Genomic DNA, 10740 nt, shown 5'->3' with positions numbered 1-10740 from the left:
TTTAATGATATTTAAGTTAGTTCTTTCAGTATTTAGATACTTTTTCAACACTTTGATACAAATTCATGTATTTATCAAATTCTGCAACACCTTATAAACTAATAAAGGTCCATTAAGTCTCAAACATGCTTTTTGTTTAATTTTTGCCTTGAATCTGTTTCCAAAAAGGTACATATTGACCATCTAGCTTAGCCATTTTTTTTGCTTCTTTTGCATTATGGCAAAAAGTACAGTTATTGTGAATTAATTTTTCTAAAGGAACGGAATTATATTCATTTCTGAGGCAAATTGTTTCTTTAAGCACTTTGATAGCTTTTATTGTACATGTACCTGTATGATGACTATTATTAAGATATATTTTTGTATTATTAAGATATATTTTTGTATTATTAAGATACATTTTTCATCACTTTGATTCAAATTAATTTATACATTTATCAAATTCTGAATTTTCATCAGTGCTTATAGCGCTTTGATAATTTATTGTACGTGTACAATACAAGTAATTGTTTATTAACAACAGGTACTACGTCATGGCATCAAATATGTATAGTAAATACGCCAAATTCTGATTTAAATTTCCAATGTCTATAATGCTTTCAAACCGACGAGTCGTTAATTGTATAGAATTTTGCGCAAATATGTACAAAAGATTTGAAGATATGTTTATATTTAAATCGATTCACGATATTGTATGAATTAGACCTATTCATGCTAAAAACAAGGACATCGTTAAAATATACGTATTGCAAAATTTCTTATCGACCGTAATTCGATATCCACTCTATATACTCTAATGATGGCGGAATTTTAGAGATTTGACCAGGGTTCAAGTTGAACTTTAAAGGCCCATTATGACTCTATCATTTTTATTCCTCAAATTTTTTTTTTTTATTTTTGTTATCTTGTTACAGTTTAAAAAATAAACTTGTTTGCCAAATCGATGAAGATTTTTTTTTCATTTCTTTAACTCTTTTGGCAATGGCATAATTATGGTAATTATGGTGATTTAGTACTTTATATGGAAGTCAACATACTACATGTACTTTGTTACATTTTGCTACCTTTACAACACATTACTGCACGTTCAGTGTTACTTTCTTCAGTTTTTTTTAAACATCTGACTTCTGTAAACAATATTTAACACATGGTCGACATTTATATAGTACACAAAATATGAATTTCTGAGGCATTGTGTGCCTTTAATGTGTCACTGCACGAGATAGCTGGGTTTATACTTAATTTACTGAATTTCTTCAATGAACTTGTTCAATTTCTATTTTTGGAACTGTCCATTATCTATTTCAGGGATATCTTGATGAATATTAAAAGTGAGTCGGACAACACTAAACAGCATTGTCAGACTGTGCGGATGTGCAGGCAAGCCTGGTTTATTACTGGTGGTCATGGCTATTCACTTTCGGTCCCAGGAGGTCAAGGGTTAGAGCTCTTTTATTTTAGACAAATATAGGTTTGTTGGTTACTTCATACAGTATGTTTCTATGTATTCTTACGTCATTATGGTTTATTTTGAAAGTTTGTTTGATAACTGGTAATATTTAAATTCACTTTATTATTTTGTTGATATTGGGTAATAGCAGAGATCTTGTTATATGGTTATATGGCTAATGTAAATTGTTCACTTGATAATTTAGCACTCTTTAATACATTTTAAAGAAATTCATGAAAATTAACATGAATCTTGAGGCATGTTGCTTTAAAATAGTTTAAAACACAAATTTCAGAACAGCGATGAATAGTTTGCTATTATCGTGCTTATTTCTCTAAAACACAGTTATGTATTGACCAGTTAACTGATATGCGGCCATATTCATTACTAATACATATGCACATCCATTATTTTGCATATGAATTTTTAATGATGTATTGACGTATTTACTTGCAGGTACTGGTATATTGCTACTTTGAAATGACTATGAAGTTACCTCGCACTTAACGAACACAATATTTCAGCTAATAAACCATCTTGCTATTGTTTTACCGCCAAAAAAAATGATGCGCTTAAATGTCTTTTCTTTCTCATATTACAGAAAAATTGAGCCGCGTCATGACAAAACCAACATAGTGCGTTTGCGACCAGCGTGAATCCAGACAAGCCTGCGCATCCGCGCAGTCTGATCAGAACCATGTTGTCCGCTTACAGAATATTATACAAGAAGAGAAACTGATAGCGAACAGCATGGATCCTGATCAGACTGCGCGGATGCACAGGCTGGTGTGGATTCATGCTGGTCGCAAACGCACTATGTTGGCTTTGTCATGGCGCGGCTCAAATGATTTTCTTTATACGTCGTACCAACACAGTACAGGTTCCAGATTTACTGGTAGAGGAAAACCTCAGTTACCCATTCATGCACTATTTAAGGCACCTGAGCAGAACCACTGACATTCCGTAAGCTAACGGGATAACTTCCCCCTCACTTGAAAGAATTAAAGGCAATCGGTGGGATGCGAACGCAAAGCGGTGAGGGGCAAGTAATTTAATGTCAGCGACCTTAACCACTCAGCCAGGGACGCCACAGAAAATGGTATATTTGATCATTTAAGAAACTGAAAGTTTGGTACTAAAAACCCATAATATAAAAAAGTATAACTTTGTTCAAACGAATAAGATATTGGTTTAGAGTGGTTCATATATATGTGTATAATACATACATGTATATGAATACATGTAAAAGGGTCAGTAGATGCTTATTTGTTTGTTTACTGTAGTTTTTCAATATACAAAATATACATGTATATGATGTGTAACAATAATTTAGTATTAGATCTATATCAATTGACATTAATGGAAAAAAATTAATGAAAAGTTTTACGAAGTTTACCGAAGTTTTATTTTTCCGTCAGCGGGACCGTATTATGTTTGATAACGCAATGAACTTTCTTATCAGTTATAAATTCACTTCGTTCCACAGCTTTGCAAGCATTTCCACTAATCGTTTAAATAAACTCGGATCTTAAATCTATGTTCAGAAAGGAATATGAAAAATATAAAACTTCTTAAAATGAAAAAAGAAGTGCTTCGTAATTATCATGATTAAAACAGCTAACAAACTGTATTGTTATAATATATTTGTTTAAGATATGCATTACATTTTACAGTTAAAAAAACTTACCAGCTAAAGTACATGCTACAAGTAGCACTACTAACAACTTCCCAACCATACTTTCGCCTTTTCTCCACCAGGCAATAAAAATTTAACACTGATAAAAGTCCGATGCGTATAAAAAATCGTGAACTTTAATAAACGTGTGTTTGTTTACATGTTATTGCCATAACCACGATGCAACAATAATGGCCGACAGTAGAATACCCGATAGAGTATCGATTATCTGTACAAAAGTATGGGGTAGAATATAGGACATGAAATACCGCTGTATTCAAATGACCTGATTGATCCGCGATTATATCAATTAAAGTACAAAAGTATTTATCCATCCGCTTGTTTGAATACGCTAAATCACTACCGTTCTTAACCTTAGTAACGAAATTGCCAAACTTTGAGATTAATGAAATTGTCCATTATTATAATATAACGAATAAGTTTTTTTTTAATTCTTAAATCAAGCAGACGACAATTTAAAGACTAGGATGAGCATGTTGGGCGAGCTATTTATTGGCATTAAAAATGATACTGAGTCTGCAACTGTCCAGAGGTTTTAATTTTGTTTTATGTATTATGCTTTACGTGTCTTTTAAAGATCTTTGGATACACGTTAAAAGATTTGAAGGAAAATAGAGTTTGTCGTATAAATGCACATTTATTTATATTTGAGATTGAAGTTTTCAAATATTACTGTGTCGAAACTTAATTCGCTGTTTTTATCGGAGATATTCGTAGAATATGGCATTTAAAAGTGGTCAAATATCACAGTATGTAAAAGGACATTTAATATAAATTGTAAAATTGTCAAATGTGGCTGAAAACATGTATTTATAAAAATACAGGTTAAGATTAATACTTTAGAAAAAAGACGTGTGAAAAACACGTATCAAACCAATATAAATACTCGTATATGATATAATACAAATATACAATAATTTGCATGGTATATTGGAATATTTGTTATAAACACGATTTTTCATATACATGTACATACATTGATATACACGTACAGTTTTCTTTTTTTTGTTGTTGTTGTTTTTAACACTCATTGAAAGTTCTAGAGAGAACAGGTAAGTTGAAAAAAAGCATATTTATGCCGAATGCTTGAAATAACATTCATTCATTCATTCATTCATTCATTCATTCATTCATTCATTCATTCATTCATTCATTCATTCATTCATTCATTCATTCATTCATTCATTCATTCATTCATTCATTTATTACAATGGTTGCAGGTTTGAACCCTCCCTGATCCAACTAGAATTATTAACAAGTCTTTCTGGTGACTACCTAAGAAACCGAGGTTGTGCGTAATGATAAACTTGCAATAAATTTATTTTAGCATCCGTTACACCATCCTCACTCCACCTCCACCATCAAAAGCAACAAAAACAAACAACAATAAAACAAAACAAAAAAAACAAAACATCTACAATGACATCACACAAGTATGTTTTAAACTGCGATTCCGAATATCCCATCTGTTTTATTTGATATCTATTTCTGATTATAAAGTCACTTAAATGCACTTTAATACACTTGTTACTATATATAGTAACAAAATTGCCTATGATTTCAACTTAGTTATCAGCCCGCAGAACATGTGCACGTGCACAAACTGAAACAATGACGTCATATTTTACGTCATCAAACAGTTAACTGTAAAAGTGAAAGTAGGTTGTCAGCACTAATTGCTTTATTTTTATTATGAGAGCTTAAGCGTATTTAGTACAAACACATTTTGTTACTATTGAAATTTGAAGAAATAATATGACAAATTCATTCCGAAAAAAAATGAAAATAAAACTTGCTTCTAGATTCTACTGCTTTCAACACACAAACAGTAAACATCTCTGTACAGAACAGTAGAAGAGTAGACAAGAATTTCAACGAAAGAACTTTGTTGTTGTATTTAAAAAAAAAAATGCTACTAGAATCTATTAGATCAACAAAGTGTATTAAAGACATTAATACACGTCAGAGTAGGGCCGGGAGGTGATAATCGGCCCTGAATGAATAATGGCCCTCGGGCTAAAGCCCTCGGGTCCATTATTCATTTTGCGGGCCGATTATCACCTTCCGGCCCTCTCCTGCCGTGTATTAACCTCTTATTAACAAACTTCATGATGTATCATAATTCATATTCAAAGGTAGAGGTTATAATCTGGATTTACTTTTATAATATAATAAGATTTAATTTATTCCAAAGTCAATACATAGATCCACTAAAATAAATATACTTATGTTAATAAATAATTAAGGACAGACAAATTTATTGGGTACTTGGCTAATCATTTATAGTATTTGTTTCTATTGTTAAATAATATTTGCGGTTATTCTAACGGCTGGAAATCACGTGACTAAGCGGTCAAGTAATTTTAACAAAGTATACCATTCATACAGCATTTTGCTAAATTAGTCTTGATGATATGATGATGTTATGTCGAATTCCCTGAAAAGTGGCTTCAATACGTGAATTGATAGAATCACAACTTTATTATCGCGATTTAATAGAATCATCCTTTCAGTGTCGTTATCGTTAATCTCTTGCCAGCAGAATTATAACTTTAGCGTCGTGATCGTGGGTGTACAGCTAGTAGACTCATACCTTTCGTGTCGTTATCATGGACCCAAATACCTGTAGCGTCGTTGTTTTGTGGATTTAAAGATTCCCGAATAATACCTTTAGTGTTGTGATCGTAGATCCAAAGATACCAGATGCATACAATTCGTGTCGTGAACTAATAAATTCAGTCGTGGCTTTGAAGCCAGCAAAATCATGATGGTGAATCTAGAACAAACTCTTCGGTTCATTAAAATTGGTATTATTTCAAAAACAAATAAGCATTCTGTATCTTAAGAAAGAAGCAAAACAAAGCCTAAAGATCAAACAAAAAACAAACAGAAAAAGATATACATGTAAAAGTTTAAATTCATATTAATATTAAAAATGTCAAATTTTACAAACTTGAATAATTATGTTTGTTGATTTTGTCCATGTGAACATTTTATTTTTTTGTCATATCCGCTGTGGTATTTGAACTTTATATTGAACGTTAATATGAACGTAGAGTTTTGCTTTAAAAGTCTTTAATCCAGTAAAGGTTTTAGCATCTTTTTTTAGCCATCTTGGAAGAGATTCATATCTAAAAATAAAGAAAAAAACAACACCACAATGGTTATTGCTTGCATTCATCACACAAACATATTTTATACAATTAAAGTACACTAACACTATGGTTTTATATGGAACGCCATTCCTGCCTTGTAAGCATCTGTATTAAACTGGTTATATGTAAAAAATAATTGTATTATGTTAACTGATTATTTCATTATTATACATGCATTTTTCTTTGTCGTTATGTACAAAACTTCATTTTTTATTAACACACTCAATTCCGTAACATACTTCACTATGCATATTATATTGTATAAATTTCATGACTTTATGTGCATTTATTATATACATATATAAGGGAACTTGGCTCTACATAATGCCGCTCCTAGAAAAATAATTACAATCAAGTTATATCAGTCAAAAAATGATCTTTTTTTTATATAAATGATAAACATGCCGTGAACGTAAAAACGTAAACACGTATATACGTACCAGTGTTATATTACTGTTATATACCAGAAACGCGCATAGGAGCAATGTACGTTTCGGAGCTGTCCGAAGGTCCCGGTTGAACTTTCTCTCCTGCTCCTTGCGGTCCCGCACAACTGGTGCCGGTGGCACCACTACCTGTCCTGGTGGCACAAGCGGCCCCACTACTGGTCCCGGAATTGGTACTGGCATTGGAAGATTGTAGCCTGTGTCTCCCATTGTATTGAGCGCTAAAAATACAATTTAACATCTTGCAAAAAAGTTTTTTAAAGGGGCTCACTATCAATGCTCAATAGGGTTTGGGCAATACAGCGTTATCTACATAATTAAGGGACAAACGATACTGTTCAGTGGCCAAACATGTTCACTGTTTTAATGATCACGTTTCATCATTTATTTAATATTATTTTCATCCTTATTTTGGCGTTCTTTTTATGGTTTATATTAGTAGTACACATTTCACGTCACTCTGTTGTAACACATCTACTTCCTGTTACTCTAAAAATGCAAGTTTGAACGTATTAACTTGCAAAACTTTTACAATGATCAGAAGTAACAGGTATTTATTATCATAACTGTCGTCGTTCCTGGACGGCCACATATATAATTAACAAGACTTTACCATTTCTACCCATTCGGAACTGCCTCGGCTATTATCTATAATAACCTCGGAAACAATACGGATTGAAAGTAGTTCTACCACGTGGTTTCAGATGTAAACAGAAATTTTGACATCTAATGTCTGTTCCGGTACTCTTATGATTGAAAATATGTCTGACAACAATTTGTAATTTAAATATGCCCTGTAACATCGCACTTTGGGGTCAAACGCACTTTGGGGTCCGACCCCAAAGTGCGTTACACTTCGCACCGCACTTTGGGGCCCAACGCACTTTGGCGTCAAAATCGAGAAATTGACCCCAAAGTGCGTTATTATGCTACATATCAACGCACTTTGGGTTCAAAAATTCTGAAGGTGTCAACTGAGTTCTGCTTAAATACTGAGTTCTGACTGATTTCGATCTGCGACATTGAAATATTTGAGGTGGAGTTCAAGATTGCGGTTTGATGCTTGAGTGATAAAAGTTTCATTAATTTTACCACTTGAAATATCTAAAATTTTGTCCATATAACAAATTAATTTAGTACATAAATTATTAATGTATCCTAAAATTAAAAAATGCTGCGAAAAAATATCATTTTCTGTCAATCATAACTTTTTGTGCCATATTAAGCCCAATTTTAAATATGATGGGGATGAAACAAAATGCAGTTAATATTTTTTTAAAAAAAACTATAAAATACTCTATTGCAATGTTCTGGTGAAATATCCAGTTTCTAGATCAGACTATAAATAGTTAGTGCATTAATTAGTTAATACATTATTAAATTTATCAACAAACTTAAGTTTTTTGTAAGCTCCGTAACAACCGTTCGCCAGATGCTTTTAATGGAAAATCTTACATACTTCTTTCGAAATGGCAAAACATCAATATTTTAAAGTTTAAATAATAGCATCAGAGAAATTTACACTTGTTACCTGAATAAAGTAGCGATAAATGTGGAAAAAAATGTCATAAAAGTAGCAAAATGTAAACAATGTAGTATTTGACTCCCATATAAAATACTAATTCACTATAACTGTACTCATTGCAAAAAAGCAACAGATGAAAAAGATGGTTCAGATAATTGGCCAATGAGTAACTTTTTGGATACTATTGAAGTACACCAAAATTAAAAAAAGCTTAAGAAATACAAATAAAAGCACAATTTGCCTTTCAAACATTATTTTTATAATATCGGGGGGATCGGGACCCAACCATCCCGTCTGGACCCCCCTTATGAGAACTTTACATTATTGTATTTTCTGATCGCAATGCTGACATTCAATCTCTGGCACAGCGCTTCACGACAAACATAACAACAAGTAGTTCTCAAAACAGCTTAAAATTAGCGATGTAAAAGAAAGAAGTATTTTTATTTTGTTACAAGTTTCCAACAAATTACAACGTTGGCTTTATAGCATTGTCAAATAAATGCACAATCACAAATTACGCGGATGAATATCATTTTAATCAATGAAAATGCTATTTTTTGCGATGTCGATTACCGAATACTTCAGATAAATCTGACTGTCGATTAGTGAATATATACATGTCAGACTGTTTTGGCGAGTGAATTTTTGCTAAATTATTTACATCAGTGTTAAACAACAGGTTTATCGTGAACAAAATACATCGAAATTAATTAGGATTACAAACCCTAAAATTCTATGTATTCAGTTTTCAGTATAACTTCCCCCTGGTGCAGGGGTAACGTGCTCGTCCAAGGTGCGAGTGGTCTGGCGTTCAAATCCCAGTCGGGACAACTATTTTTTTAAGTGTCTTTTTTTTAAGCCACGATATGCAATGATAAAGTGTGGCTGTTATAAAAAGATTAACATAAATGATTTTTGATGCAACTCTGGTCATGCAAAATTCCGTAAATGTATCAAACTCAAACTGTTACAGTAAAAAATTATAAACGCAGTCACTGCATCTCGGTGCCCTGCAAGATTAATTGTAGTATATATAAAAATAAACTTATACAGGAAAATGCATACAGAATATACTGTTACGATTTAGTTGTAAAGATTAGAAAATACAACAGAGCTTACAGTCCTTTCATTATGAATGTGTGACTACTTAAATAGTTTTTATGATATCTGTACGGACAAACTACTTAAGGCCGGATCTACACCTAGTCAAGTTTCTTAAATGTCACATTTAGATAAGCTAAACAAAATGGCCATTTTCAACATATAATCCAGGCACAATTTTTACTGAAATGTCTTATTCAGATTTCCCAGAATTTATACCTTTGTCTATGCTAAGACTATTATATTTCTAAAAAAATGTATAAATAAAAATAAACGGGAAAATGATGCAATAAGCTAAAAACAATGGAGTTAATGAAAGGTGTACATTCTTTTGAAATAAATGGGAAATGTGAGAAAAAATATATTTTGAGCTTATAAATTGATACAAATTCTTTACTTGATGAAAGTTCTTCACTCATTTAAAATCCTTGTTTCTACTATATTTCAGGACACAAGTTTTTCCTCTATTCAATACCTTGTGTTTTGTTTACCATTGGCTTTGACTGCAATATACTATTTGAAACATCATTTTAGAATTCATTTTATTGATTGAATTTTAATAACCCCAAAAAGTCGCGGTCGCTTGTATGATGTTAAAAAATGCATATGTACCTGTTTAACGCACTTTGGGGTCAAAATTGGACCCCAAAGTGCGTAACGCACTCTGGGGTCGGACCCCAAAGTACGTAACGCACTTTGGGGTCGAACCCCAAAGTGCGTTTGACCCCAAAGTGCGGTGTTACAATGCCCACTGATGTTCAATTTTAAACAAATCCGACAAATGTCAACAGGTTGTTTTTTTTTTGTACTTTCGGTTTCTGCAACCATAATAATTAATATATAGATAATGTATTGTTTGCTTTTGTACCTATGAATTCACTTATTTTAGGTGAACTTTTACTACATATATTGAAAATAAACTTGTCAACAAACTCCCAGCATTAAATTACTATTTGTTTACATGTTTAGTTTCTTAGCGTAGGTTAGATCGAAAACCTCATCCGTTCTGTGTATTCGAGTCCTTATCCGAAGACTTGACGGAAAGGGCCGAGTTAGTTTGCGATTGCATTTCTACCCGCACACCGCCTGACCAATCAAAATGGGGATTTTTAATACCACATGATAACAAAATGGACGACCATCAATAAATGCTTTGATATAAGCGATCACAATCAAGTCAGGGATAGTCATCATTCGAGATGCTTCTATTCTTGGCAGGATAGACTAACATTATATACGTTTACTTTCGATTAAATGTTAGAATGTTTAACCTGATCCTTTGTACTTCATAGTAATCACGGCCGTTGTGCTGGTGTAGTTCCAACCATCGGATAAACCGGAAACTCAGACCGAGGAATGTTGAT

This window comes from Ruditapes philippinarum, unplaced genomic scaffold (genome assembly GCF_026571515.1).
Source record: "Ruditapes philippinarum isolate M1 unplaced genomic scaffold, ASM2657151v2 ctg4729_1_1_1_1, whole genome shotgun sequence".
NCBI lineage: Eukaryota > Metazoa > Mollusca > Bivalvia > Venerida > Veneridae > Ruditapes > Ruditapes philippinarum.
This window is presented reverse-complemented; position numbering follows the sequence as displayed.